Source organism: Rhinopithecus roxellana, chromosome 8 (assembly GCF_007565055.1).
Source record: "Rhinopithecus roxellana isolate Shanxi Qingling chromosome 8, ASM756505v1, whole genome shotgun sequence".
Classification (NCBI taxonomy): domain Eukaryota; kingdom Metazoa; phylum Chordata; class Mammalia; order Primates; family Cercopithecidae; genus Rhinopithecus; species Rhinopithecus roxellana.
The window spans coordinates 128145194-128160577 of record NC_044556.1 but is presented as its reverse complement, the minus strand read 5'-3'; the positions used below and the strand labels follow the sequence as shown (position 1 = coordinate 128160577).

General features: G+C 38.1%; 1 protein-coding gene across 2 annotated transcripts in view; it reads right to left on the bottom strand.

Moving 5' to 3' along the window:
• Positions 1 to 15384, bottom strand: part of RASAL2 (RAS protein activator like 2) — a 393164-nt gene that overhangs the window by 292856 nt on the left and 84924 nt on the right. The window lies entirely within an intron of this gene.

Genomic DNA, 15384 nt, shown 5'->3' with positions numbered 1-15384 from the left:
AATGTTAATAAGCAAAAGTCTAGTGATTTCCTTTATGCCAGCAACAAACAACTACAATCTGAAAACTCAAAAAAGAAAAAAAAAAAAAACATTTACAATGGCACCCCCACACACACAACAAAAAGAGAATAGAAAAGAAATACTTCAGTATAAACCTAACAAAATATGTACAGAATCTGTATGCAAAAGCTACGGAACATCGATGAAAGAAATCAAAGAAGATCTAAATAAGAGAAATTCTAAATTCATGGATTGGAAGACTCAATTTTGAAAAGATGTCAATTCGTACGAATGTGTTCTAAATATTCAACACAATCTCAATTAAATTTCCAGCAAGTTATTTTGTGGGTAACAAACTATCCCTAAAGTTTATATGAAATAAGAAAAGACCTAGAATAACCAACACAATACTGAAAAAGAACAAAGTTGAAGGATCACACTGAAGTAGATCTTAAGACCGACTACAAAGCTACAGTAATCAAGACAGCATAGTATCGACAAAAAAAGAAAAAGCAATGAAACAGAATAGAGACTGGAAAAAGATACATATTTATATAGTTAACTGGTTTTTGACAAAAGGAAACAAGTAATTCAATGGAGAAATAATAGTATTTCAACAAATAATGCTGAAACATTGGATGCCTGTATGTAAAACAATAAAAATAAACACAAACCTAACATCCTTCACAAAAATAAACTGAAAATGGAACATAGATCTAAATGTAAATAAACTAAAAATGGAACATAGATCTAAATGGAAAATGTAAAAGTATAAAACTTCTTTAAAAAAAAAAAAAACAACAACAAGGGGGGTGCACCCAAGATGGCCGAATAGGAACAGCTCTAGCCTCCAGCTCCCAGCGGGAGTGACACAGAAGACAGGTGATTTCTGCATTTTCAACTGAGGTACCGTGTTCATCTCACTGGGGCGTGTCAGACACTTGGTGCTGGTCCGTGGGTGCAGGCCGACCAGCGAGAGCTGAAGCAGGGCCAGGCATCGCCTCACCTGGGAAGCGCAACAGGGAAGGGAATTCCTTTTCCTAGCCAAAGGAAATTGAGACATACAACACCTGGAAAATCGGGTAACTCCCACCCTAATACTGCACTTTACCAAGGGTCTTAGGAAACAGCACACCAGGAGATTATATCCCACACCTGGCCCAAAGGGTCCTATGCCCAGGGAGCCTCCCTCATTGCTAGCACAGCAGTCTGAGATCTAACTGCAAGGCAGCAGCCAGGCTGGGGGAGGGGTGCCCGCCATTGCTGAGGCTTAAGTAGGTAAACAAAGCCGCTGGGAAGCTTGAATTGGGTGGAGCCCACCACAGCTCAAGCAGGCCAGCCTGCCTCTGTAGACTCCTCCTCTGGGGACAGGGCACAGCTAAACAAGCAGCAGCAGAAACCTCAGCAGAGGTAAAGGCCCCTGTCTGACCACTTTGAAGAGAGCAGTGGATCTACCAGCACGGAGGTTGAAATCTGAGAACCGACAGACTGCCTGCTCAAGTGGGTCCCTGACCCCTGAGTAGCCTAAATGGGAGACATCCCCCCACTATACCTATAGTATAATGCAGACCTATACCTCACACCTCACACGGCAGAGTACACCCCTGAGACGAAACTTCCAGAGCAAGAATCAGACAGCGACACTCGCTGTTCAGCAATATTCTATCTTCTGCAGCCTCCACTGCTGATACCCAGGCAAACAGGGTCTGGAGTGGACCTCAAACAAACTCCAACAGACCTACAGCTGAGGGTCCTGACTGTTAGAAGGAAAACTAACAAACAGAAAGGACAACCACACCAAAACCCCATCAGTATGTTACCATCATCAAAGACCAAAGGCAGATAAAACCACAAAGATGAGGAAAAAGCAGTGCAGAAAAGTTGGAAATTCAAAAAATCAGAGCGCATCTCCCCCTCCAAAGGAACGCAGCTCATCGCCAGTAACAGAACAAAGCTGGACAGAGAATGACTTTCACGAGTTGAGAGAAGAAGGTTTCAATTGATCAAATATCTCAGAGGGAAAGAAAGAACTACGCAACCAACACAAAGAAACTAAAAACCTTGAAAAAAGAATGAATGGATAACTAGAATAATCAATACAGAGAAGACCTTAAAAGAACTGATAGAGATGAAAACCATAACATGAGAACTATGTGACAAATGTACAAGCTTCAGTAACCGACTCAATCAACTGGAAGAAAGAGTATCAGTGACTGAAGATCAAATGAATGAAATGAAGCGAGAAGAGAAGTGTACAGAAAAAAGAGTAAAAAGAAATGAACAAAAGCTCCAAGAAATATGGGATTATGTGAAAAGACTAAATCTACATCTCATTGGTGTGCCTGAAAGTGACAGGGAAAATGGAACCAAGTTGGAAAACGCTCTGCAGGATATCGTCCAGGAGAACCTCCCCAATCTAGTAAGGCAGGCCAACATTCAAATTCAGGAAATACAGAGAACGCCACAAAGATACTCCTCGAGAAGAGCAACTCCAAGACACATAATTGTCAGATTCACCAAAGTTGAAATGAAAGAATAAATGTTAAGGGCAGCCAGAGAGAAAGGTCGGGTTACCCACAAAGGGAAGTCCATCAGACTAACAGCAGATTTCTCCGCAGAAACTCTAAAAGCCAGAAGGGAGTGGGGGCTAATAGTCAACAGTCTTAAAGAAAAGAATTTTCAACCCAGAATTTCATATCCAGCCAAACTAAGTTTCATAAGTGAAGGAGAAATAAAATCCTTTGCAGACAAGCAAATGCTTAGAGATTTTGACACCACCAGGCCTGCCCTACAAGAGATCCTGAAGGAAGCGCTAAATATGGAAAGGAACAACAGGTACCAGCCATTGCAAAAACATGTCAAAATGTAAAGTCCATCGATGCCAGGAAGAAACTGCATCAACTAACGAGCAAAATAACCAGCTAATATCATAATGACAGGATCAAGTTAACACATAACAATATTAACCTTAAATGTAAATGGACTAAACAGTCCAATTAAAAGACACAGACTGGCAAATTGGATAAAGAGTCAAGACCCATCAGTTTGCTGTATTCAGGAGACCCATCTCACATGCAGAGACATACATAGGCTCAAAATAAAGGGATGGAGGAAGATCTACCAAGCAAATGGAAAACAAAAAAAAGCAGGGGTTGCAATCCTAGTCTCTGATAAAAAAGACTTTAAACCATCAAAGATCAAAAAAGACAAAGAAGGCCATTACATAATGGTAAAGGGATCAATTCATCAGGAAGAGCTAACTATCCTAAATATATATGCACCCAATACAGGAGAACCCAGATTCATAAAGCAAGTCCTTGGAGATTTACAAAGAGACTTAGACTCCCATACAATAATAATGGGAGACTTTAACACCCCATTGCCAACATTAGACAGATCAACGAGACAGAAAGTTAACAAGGATATATAGGAATTGAACACAACTCTGCACCAAGCAGACCTAATAGACATCTACAGAATTCTCCACCCCAAATCAACAGAATATACATTCTTCTCAGAACCACATCGCACTTATTCAAAAATTGACCACATAGTTGGAAGTAAAGCACTCCTCAGCAAATATAAAAGAACAGAAATTATAACAAACTGTCTCTCAGACCACAGTGCAATCGAACTAGAACTCAGAACTATGAAAATCAATCAAAACCGCTCAACTACATGGGAACTGAACAATCTGCTCCTGAATGACTACTGGGTACATAATGAAATGAAGGCAGACATACAGATGCTCTCTGAAACCAATGAGAACAAAGATACAACATGCCAGAATCTCTGGGACATATTTAAAGCAGTGTGTAGAGGGAAATTTATAGCACTAAATGCCCACAAGAGAAAGCTGGAAAGATCTAAAATTGACACCCTAGCATCACAATTAAAAGAACTAGAGAAGCAAGAGCAAACACATTCAAAAGCTAGCAGAAGGCAAGAAATAACTAAGACCAGAGCAGAACTGAAGGAGATAGAGACACAAAAAACCCTCCAAAAAAATCAATGATCCAGGAGCTGGTTTTTTGAAAAGATCAATAAAATTGACAGACCGCTAGCAAGACTAATAAAGAAGAAAAGAGAGAAGAATCAAATAGATGCAATAAAAAATGATAAAGGGGATATCACCACCGACCATAAGAAATACAAACTACCATCAGAGAATACTATAAACATCTCTACGCAAATAAACTAGAAAGCCTAGAAGGAATGGATAATTTCCTGGACACTTACAGTCGCCCAAGACTAAACCAGGAAGAAGCTGAATCCCTGAACAGACCAAAAACAGACTCTGAAATTGAGGCAATAATTAATAGCCTACCAACCAAAAAGAGTCCAGGACCAGACGAATTCACAGCCGAATTCTACCAGAGGTACAAGGAGGAGTTAGTACCATCCCTTCTGAAACTATTCCAATCAATAGAAAAAGAGGGAATCCTCCCTAACTCATTTTATGAGGCCAACATCATCCTGCTACCAAAGCCTGACAGAGATACAACAAAAAAAGAATTTTAGACCAATATCCTTGATGAATATTGATGCAAAAATCCTCAATAAAATACTGGTAAACTGAATCCAGCAGCACATCAAAAAGCTTATCCACCATGATCAAGTAGGCTTCATCCCTGGGATGCAAGGCTGGTTCAACATACACAAATCAATAAATGTAATCCAGCATATAAACAGAAACAAAGACAAAAACCACCTGATTATCTCAATAGATGCAGAAAAGGCCTTCGACAAAATTCAACAGCCCTTCATGCTAAAAACTCTCAATAAATTCGGTATTGATGGAAAGTATCTCAGAAAAATAAGAGCTATTTATGACAAATCCACAGCCAATATCATACTGAATGGGGAAAAACTGAAAGCATTCCCTTTGAAAACTGGCACAAGACAGGGATGCCCTCTCTCACAACTCCTATTCAACATAGTGTTGGAATTTCTGGCCAGGGCAATCAGGCAAGAGAAAGAAATAAAGGGTATTCAATTAGGAAAAGAAGAAATCAAATTGTCCCTGTTTGCAGATGACATGATTGTATATTTAGAAAACCCCAACATCTCAGGCCAAAATCTCCTTAAGCTGATAAGCAACTTCAGCAAAGTCTCAGGATACAAAATCAATGTGCAAAAATCACAAGCATTCTTATACACCAGTAACAAACAGACAGCCAAATCATGAATGAAATCCCATTCACAACAGCTTCAAAGAGAATAAAATACCTAGGAATCCAACTTACAGGGGATGTAAAGGACCTCTTCAAGGAGAACTACAAACCACTGCTAGTGAAATAAAAGAGGACACAAACAAATGGAAGAACATACCATGCTCATGGATAGGAAGAATCAATATTGTGAAAATGGCCATACCGCCCAAAGTAATTTATAGATTCAATGCCATTCCCATTAAGCTACCAATGACTTTCTTCACAGAATTGGAAAAAACTGCTTTAAAGTTCATATGGAACCAAAAAAGACCCCGCATTGCCAAGACAATCCTAAGCAAAAAGAACAAAGCTGGAGGCATCACGCTACCTGACTTCAAACTATACTACAAGGCTACAGTAACCAAAACAGCATGGTACTGGTACCAAAACAGAGATATAGACCAAGGGAACAGAACAGAGCCCTCAGAAATAATACCACACATCCACAGCCATCTGATCTTTGACAAACCTGAGAAAAACAAGAAATGGGGAAAGCATTCCCTATTTAATAAATGGTGCTGGGAAAATTGGCTAGCCATAAGTAGAAAGCTGAAACTGGATCCCTTCCTTACTCCTTATACAAAAATTAATTCAAGATGGATTAGAGACTTAAATGTTAGACCTAAAACCATAAAAACCCTAGAAGAAAACCTAGGTAATACCATTCAGGACATAGGCATGGGCAAGGACTTCATGTCTAAAACACCAAAAGCAATGGCAACAAAAGCCAAAATTGACAAATGGGATCTAATTAAACTAAAGAGCTTCTCCACAGCAAAATAAACTACCATCAGAGTGAATAGGCAACCTACAGAATGGGAGAAAATTTTTGCAATCTACTCATCTGACAAAGGGCTAATATCTAGAACCTGTAAAGAAATCAATCAAATTTACAAGAGAAAAACAAACAACCCCATCAAAAAGTGGGCAAAAGATATGAACAGACACTTCTCAAAAGAAGACATTCATACAGCCAACAGACACATGAAAAAATGCTCATCATCACTGGCCATCAGAGAAATACAAATCAAAACCACAATGAGATACCATCTCACACCAGTTTGAATGGCAATCATTAAAAAACCAGGAAATGACAGGTGCTGGAGAGGATGTGGAGAAACAGGAACACTTTTACACTGTTGGTAGGACTGTAAACTAGTTCAACCATTGTGGAAAACAGTGTGGCGATTCCTCAAGGATCTAGAACTAGAAATACCATTTGACCCAGCCATTCCATTACTGGGAATATACCCAAAGGATTATAAATCATGCCGCTATAAAGACACATGTACATGTTTGTTTATTGCAGCACTATTCACAATAGCAATAACTTGGAATCAACCCAAATGTCCATCAGTGACAGACTGGATTAAGAAAATGTGGAACATATATACCATGGAATACTATGCAGCCATAAAAAAGGATGAGCTCATGTCCTTTGTAGGGACATGGATGCGGCTGGAAACCATCATTCTCAGCAAACTATCGCAAGAACAGAAAACCAAACACCGCATGTTCTCACTCATAGGTGGGAACTGAACAATGAGATCACTTGGACACAGGAAGGGGAACATCACACTCTGTATCCTATTGTGGGGAGGGGGGAGGGGGGAGGGATAGCATTAGGAGATATACCTAATGTAAATGACAAGTTAATGGGTGCAGCACACCAACATGGCACATGTATACATATGTAACAAACTTGCACATTGTGCACATGTAGCCTAGAACTTAAAGTATTTAAAAAAAAAAAAAAAAAAAACGGAAAAATTCTACGTGACCTGGATTTTGATGAGTTTTTAGATGTAACATCAAAAGCACACTCCATGAAAAAATTAATTTGCAGGATTTAATTAAAATTAAATTCTTTGCAAAACACGCTGGTAAGAGAATCAAAAGACAAGATATAAACCAGAAGAAAATATCTGCAAAACACATATCTGACAAAGGACTTGTATCCAAAATATACAAAGACTATAAAGTTCACCAATATAAAAACAGATAACTCAATTTCAAAAACGTGCAAAAGGTCTGACACAGATAGCAAATATGCATATAAAAAATGATCAATATCATCTTTCATTAGGGGAATGCAACAATGAGATTTGTTGTTTTAACACTACAAAGCTATTTGAATGGCTAAAATCAAAACTACTAACCAATTGCTAGTGAGGATATGGAGCAATGGGAACTCTCATTCATTGCTAGTAAGAATGCAAAATGGTACATTTTGGAGTACAGTTTGGCAATTTCAGAAAAAGTTAAACACAGTCTTACTATATAATCCAGCAATCATGCTCCTAGGTATTTACGCAACTGTTTGAAAACTTATGCCCACACAAAAACCAACACATGAATGTATTTTATACCAACTTTATTCATAATCACCAAAAACTAGAAGCAACAAAAATGTCCCTCAATAGGTACATAAATACTATTCAGTGATGCAAAGGAGTGAGATATTAAGCCACATAAAGACATGGATAAATCCTAAAGGCATATTACTACATGAAAGAAGTCAGTTTGAGAAGTATATATATTCTACGATTTTCCAGAATGTGATATTCTGGAAAAGGCAAAACTGGAGAGATGGTAAACATGTAAGTTGGTTGCCAAAAGAAGGGAGTGAGTAGGGGGTACTGAACAGGTGAAGTACAGGATATTCTTGGCAGTGGAACTATTCCCTATGATACAGTAATCATGGATATATGATACTACATATTTGTTACAATCCATAGAACTTTGCAGCACAAAGTTTGAATCTTAAAGGATACAAATGTAAAATAAATTCTTTAGGAGGTCTGGGAAGCCCAGGATTGAATGCAGAATGTGACAAAACAATCTATCTGTAATACAAATGTGTGAAACAATCTAACTGAAGATGGAGGGTGGGAAAGGGTGCTGTCCTAAAATCCCTGGAAACTAGTGAAGTCTGTAAGATTAAAAAGGAAAGACATTATATGTAAGCACCATACTCTAGTTCAGGGGTCCCTAACCGGTACCAGTCCATGGCCTGTTAGGGCCTGTTAGCAACTGGGCCACACAGCAGGAGGTGAGCAGTGGGTGTGTGAGCAATACTGCCTGAGCTCCACCTCCTGTCAGATCAGTGGCGGCATTCAATTCTCATGGGATTGCAAACCCCATTGTGAACTGCTCATGCGAGGGTTCTAGGCTGCACACTCCTTACAAGAATCTAACGCCTGACAACCCGAGGTGCAACAGTTTGATCCCGAAACCATTCCCCCCACCTACCCACCCCCACCCCAGTCCATGGAAAAATTGTCTTCCACAAAACAAAAAGGTTGGGGACTGCTGTTCTAGTTGATGAAGCTGTTTCCCAGAGGGATATGGATTAATAATTCTCAAAACCACTATACATATATAGTAGAACTGTACACATATATTAGAAATGAAAAATTAAGTAAATGAGTGGGAGTCCAAGTTTCGAATAGTTGGAGTGGGAGTTTACAGATACGCCAGGGTAGAAGGGTAGAATGATCCATATAGTAATAGATTACAGTCAGAAACATTAATATGAACTTACTTACATTTAGCTTATATAGATACAAGTGGTCACATACAGAAATGCTTATCAATATGTGTATATATGCGAATCAGTATAAATACATTTAACTTCTTGCTCTGTCAGCAGAGAGGACCTAGAAGCAATGATGCCCCAGTATAAACAAACATACCTAGTGCCTAGATCATGACTTCTAATATTATTCTCCAATAAAAGGAACCAGGGCTCTTTAGAGAAATGGCTCAACATAGGACTGGAACAGGACATATATAAGATGGGCCTGGAGCATCTTGTAGTGCCAAAAAGTAAGGATATATTCAAACAAAAGTACAATGATGGGGTCAAGGATCCAACTAAAAGAGTACCCAATGGCTAAAGGTAGAACAATTTGTGCAACAGAATATATATAAAGAACTATTGGATAGTAATGCGAAGTATGAATAAACATCCACGAGTCTAGTGACATAAATACATACATACATACATACATACATACATACATACATAGGGGTAGGGAGGGTGGACAAATCTGTGCAGAACAATTTCAAGTAATTTGTGTAGATACTCTACCCTCAAGGAGGTGGAACATAATACATCACTCATTAAGTGTGCTCAGCACAGTGACTTCCAAAGAATACAGAATGGAAATAAGAGGAAAAAAAGTAACTTTACAGTAGAGAAGCCTAGCAAACACTATCTCAACAAGGTGATCAACATCAACAATGTTAAGTCATGCTAAGAATGTGTACCCTTGACATGATGTAATGAAAATGGCACTTTACCTCTGTCTCCATCTAAATAAAAACCTTAAACTGAATCTAACTATGATTCAAAAAAAAAAAAAAAAAAAAAAAAACTGCAAATCCCAGTTGAGACAAAACCTTATCAATACTTCTTAAAACTGTCAAGGTCATAAAAAATAAAGAACATCTGAGAGACTATCACAGCCAAGATGGATCTGATCTCAGAAGATATGACAACCAAATTAATGTGGTATCCTAGATGGAATCCTGAAACAGAAAAAGAATGTTAAGTAAAAATCTGAATCAAGTAGGAACTTTATTTAATAATAATTGTTAATATTGTTTCATTAAGTGTGATAAATGTATCATATTAATGAGGAGGTTAATATAAGTAACAGGGAAATTGGGTGTGAAGTATATGGGAACTCTCTGTGCTATCTTGGTAATTTTTCTATAAATCAAAACTATTCTACCATTAATATTTATTTTTAAATATCATAAAAACATCAGTAACACAAAAAGCTGGTTCTTTGAAAAGATTAACAAAACTGAAAAATCTTTAGCCAGATTAATTAAGGAAAAAAGAGACAAGTTACAAAGTATCAATGTCATAAATGAAATGGGGACATTACTACAGATTCCATAAACACTAAAAGGTTAAGAAAATGGTATGAATAGCATTATGTCATTAGGTCGAACAACTTAGAAGAAATGTATATCTGTTTCTTATGTGTTATGAAACCTGAGAAGCAGAATTAAATTTCAGTAGTTTCTTCTCCCCAGCTTCAATTATGTCTTTGGCTATTTGTATATAGAATAAATTGTGGGTTTTTTTTTTTAAATAAAGTAACTTTTCAGGATTATTATAGCATTTTTGTGCATAAACATCCTAGATACTACTAGCTGAGAGGCTAATTAAAAATTGTGGTTAGAGTAGCAATAATGCCTTTTCTTCTCAGAATTTTTTTTTTCTTTTTTTTGTTTGTGAGACAGAGTCTCACTCCATCGCCCAGGCTTGAATGTAATGCTGTTATCTCAGCTCACTGAAACCTCCACCTTCCGGGCTCAAGCGATTCTCTCACCTCAGCCTCCCGAGAAGCTGGTACTATAGATGTGCCATTATGCTTGGCTACCTTTTGTGGGGTTTTTTTTTTGGGGGGGGGGGGGGTAGAGACGAGGTTTCACTATGTTGCCTGGGCTGGTTTTGAATTCCTGGACTCAAGGGATCCATCCACCTGCCTTGGCCTCTCAAAATGCAGGTATTACAGGAATAAGCCACCATGCCCAGCCTCTCAGTATCATATTTTAGTACCAGATTAATTTTGCAAGAATGGTAAAGGGAAAGAATTATTTCTAAAATTAATAATGTATTATCCTCCCTGTGTGTCCTGCTACTTAGCTCAACTGTGACTATATGCCTTATGAAAGAAGCTAAGTATCATTAAGATAACTCAAAACATTTCAGTAAAATACATGACCTTTATGTGACTGCTTATAAACATATGGAAAGACTTTTTAATCTGGAACCTTATGTATCTCAAAACTACATATAATGACAGTGTTATACTGTAGATTAGAGAATCCAGATTAATAGGTATTTCATAATCAAACTCTAAAAAATTCCAGTGAATGATCTTTCATTCTAGATGTCCTCTGGAACTAGCTTCCTCTCCCCTTGTTATTTATAACAACAAGCAATTTCGTAAACGTTGAATGTACGATGGCATATGTGGCTTTCTTTTCTATCCCCAGAAAATTATGGTTATTTTCTATTTCATATGAATAGGAGATTGTTATTTATTATCTAGATTAGCTACTTTGTTGGGCTGCTTTGTGTGCAGCAGTGTTGTCATTAGTTGAAGTTGTATGAATGAGGGTGATAAGAATAGATCATCAGTTGCAGGAAGTTTGTCAAAACACAATTCCCCTTAAGATGTGGTAGTCATTATTATCATTTCTATATACTGAGTGTCCTCTTGAAAGTGATAAAAACACAGCCGACTGCTGCCTATTTTGATAAAACTTGTGTTATCACTTTATAAGACTTGTTTTTCTTCCTCCACCTCCAAACGATCTACATCAGTTGCTCTCAATTTTCAATCTTAAAGCTCCTTTCTTCCTCCCCCAACTTTGCTCACTACCTGTCCTCTCTCCTTTCTCTTATCCTGTCTCTTCTAAGCTCTTTCTTTCCTTCTCAAGTTGAAGAGGTGGACTCTTTGCTACTCTTTTATCCAGTAAAGAAAAGGAGTATTGCAGAAAAAGCACAGGCTTTATAATTAGACTGATATGAGTGTGAATGTCATCATTATCAAAGAAAAGTTACTTCATTTTTATGTGCCTCGGTCAGTGATGTTTCAGAAACAGATCACACTGGCTGGAGAACCAATTGTGCTCATCTCTTCTTCCCAAATCCCCTTCACTGACTTCGTGCTGGTAGCTTGAAATCAGCCATAATAGGAATATTTACACCACAGAAATCAGCAAACACTACAAATCAGAACTTTTACCCCAGTTTTTAAAAACTAGTTTTTAAAACATTCACCAACACATCATCAGCTTCAGTTTCCACCTCTCTCAAATAGGGCTAATAACACCAATCCTGCAAATATGTCGTAAGGACTTCAAATAATATCAGTAAAACGCCTAGCAAAATTCTAGTCACATAAAAGGCACTTAGCATGTGGTATATAGCAAAAAGTTATGGCACTATAAATGAAGTCTGTCTATATGAAAGTACAGCACAAATAATAAGTAACGAAGTCAATCATGTAAAAGTATAATGAAGCAGTTGAACTTTATTTTAGCAGAGGTGCTGTGTCCTTTAGGATTTTTAAATGGAAAGAATTAATACAGAACTCCATATACTGTTTCTCAATTAATGAGAACAATTTTTTTTGCATCTTCTCCTATTTTTCAGGTTTCTTTTTATTTATTTATTTATTTTTTGAGACGGAGTCTCACTCTGTCGCCGGAGCTGGAGTGCAATGGCCGGATCTCAGCTCACTGCAAGCTCCGCCTCCCGGGTTCACGCCATTCTCCTGCCTTAGCCTCCCGAGTAGCTGGGACTACAGGCGCCCGCCACCTCGCCCGGCTAGTTTTTTGTATTTTTTAGTAGAGACGGGGTTTCACAGTGTTAGCCAGGATGGTCTCGATCTCCTGACCTCGTGATCCGCCCGTCTCGGCCTCCCAAAGTACTGGGATTACAGGCTTGAGCCACCACGCCCGGCCTCAGGTTTCTTTTTGTTTGTTTTTTTGAGAAGGAGTCTCGCTCTGTCACCCAGGCTGGAGTGCAGTGGCCAGATCTCAGCTCACTGCAAACTCCGCCTCCCAGGTTTACGCCATTCTCCTGCCTCAGCCTCCCGAGTAGCTGGGACTACAGGCGCCCGCCACCTCGCCCGGCTAGTTTTTTTTTTTTTTTTTTTTTGTATATTTTTAGTAGAGACGGGGTTTCACCGTGTTAGCCAGGATGGTCTCGATCTCCTGACCTCGTGATCCGCCCGTCTCGGCCTCCCAAAGTGCTGGGATTATAGGCTTGAGCCACCGCGCCCGGCCTAGGTTTCTTTTTAATTATGATCTCTTGTGTTCAGGTTGTCAGACACTACTACATATCCCATAAATACAAACTGTTTGAGTACTAGTAGCTGGCACAAATTCAAAAAAGCACAAGACCCGTGGAAAAAGCACTGCAAAGGAGAAATCATACATATAGGTAACTTAGTAATATAATTTAGTAATACATGTTTGAGGCTTTCGCAATTCTTTTTATTTATGGTTTCAGAAATTTGAGCAAAATTCCTCAACTATAATTTATGTGTAATAAATTGACTTGCAATATCTCATATAAAAATTACCTGGAGGCTTCCAAAGTGTCTCAGAGGAAAAAAAAGTAGTTATGAATCTGTCTAGAAATATTATTTTTCCTCCCTTCACTAAGTAATGATTTGAATGATTTTTTTTTATTTTGGCCCCCACAAATGAATGTGAGGTCTTCATTTCAGATTATCATCATGTTGCTAACATCACATAAATGGAATAAATTATTTAATTAATTTTTAAATTTTCAATTTCTTTAAGTTGGTACACACATTTCCCAGTTAGGCCCTTATATCCTCTGATACTGATTTATTATTCCTATTGCATTTTTTTATGGTGATCTTATGTCTAAATGTTTGGACTATTGTTAAGAAGCACTCAAACTGCATTTTTATTAATGACACAAGTCTTATGATAACTGATTATTCTAAAGCCAATTCAATAAGCAACACTCAATACAAAATTTGAAAACTATAATCACAAAAGAGAAATAATCCCTACAATATAGAGGTTCAAGTTTCTCCACTGAATAGTTTGAAACTTTATCAAGAGGGGAAATGCTTTTCTAGTCTAAAACATAACTGTGATGTAGGGCATTATCCATTATTAATTACAAAAACTATTTACAGAATGTTTCAGAATTATCATGTTCTATAGTCATTTAAGTTAGTTATTTATCCTACAGTCGTAGGTCTACCCCTTGCCTACCTCTCTGGAATCACCTTACACTGCCTAGTCTCCTTACTTTCCTGGCTCAGCATTATCCCCTTCCTTCAGTTTTTCTAATACACCCTCTTTCCTCACTCCATGGGGACCTTCCCATGCTATTCCCTCAAACTGTAATGTTCTTCCAGTGCTTTCTCCACTTCAATCCCAACTCAAAGATCAATTCCTCAGAGAAGTTTTCCTGTATTTCTCAGTGAAGGTATTGTTCCTTTTTAATATATTTGTTCTATTAGAAGCATGTTTCTTTCCTTTACAGTACTTACCAGTTTATATTTATGCATTTGTCTGTTTAACTTAAACTTTAGGCTCCTTGAGAGCAATAACCTTGTCAATCCCTCCTTACCATTATCACATCAGCAAGTAGCACGGTCTCTGGCACATAATAGGTGAATATTTAATGAATTATATACATAGATTACTACAAATTAAGCTGCGAGGTATACAAATCAACATAGATGCAATTCAAGATCACAGCATAATTGCTGAATCCCAAGTAACACTGATCTAGATAACTTAAGATCATACTGAGACCTACAGCTACCATTCGAAAGTATTAAACTCCAAATATGTAATTCAGGCCTTACATTTTTTCAAAAAGCATGGAAATTTTAATTCTCAGGCACTATCACACACTGAACTCATGGTACTGTCCTCACAACTATTCATGTTACCCACTGTTCCTTTAAACAACTAAACAAAATATTCAGCTGAAGAATATTCTGGAACTAGCAAAATTTAGACTAATTTTCTGTATAAAGGCCTATAACGGTAGAATCCCTGAAATAGAATTTTGAAATTGCACCTGATAGCCAGGCATGGTGCTCACACCTGCAATCCCAGCACTTTGGGAGGCTGTGATGGGAGGACAGTTTGAGGCCAATAGTTCAAGATCAGCCTAAGCAACATAGTGAAACCCTGTCTCCACAAAATAATAAAAAAAGAATTAGCCAGGGATGGTGGCATACGCCTGTAGTCCCAGCTACTCAGGAGGCTAAGGTGGGAGGATCACTTGAGCATGGGAGTTTGAGGCCACAGTGAGCTATTATTACACCAATGCACTCCAGCCTGGACGAATGACGGAGGGAGTCTCTCTCTCTCTCTCTCTCTCTCTCTCTCTCTCTCTCTCTCTCTCTCTCTCTCTCTCTCTCCCCCCTCTTCCTCAAAAAAAAAAAAAAATATGGCTTAATATATAGTTACTAACTCTGATGAGTTGGTTATGTCTGTCTGAAGCAAGTATTAAGAAGATTCTGAGGCTGCGTCTAAGCTCGGTGAAACAGAACTATGAGAATGGGAGAAAATATTTGCAAGCTATGCATCTCACAAATAACTAATATCCAGTATCTACAAACAACTCAAATCAGCAAGA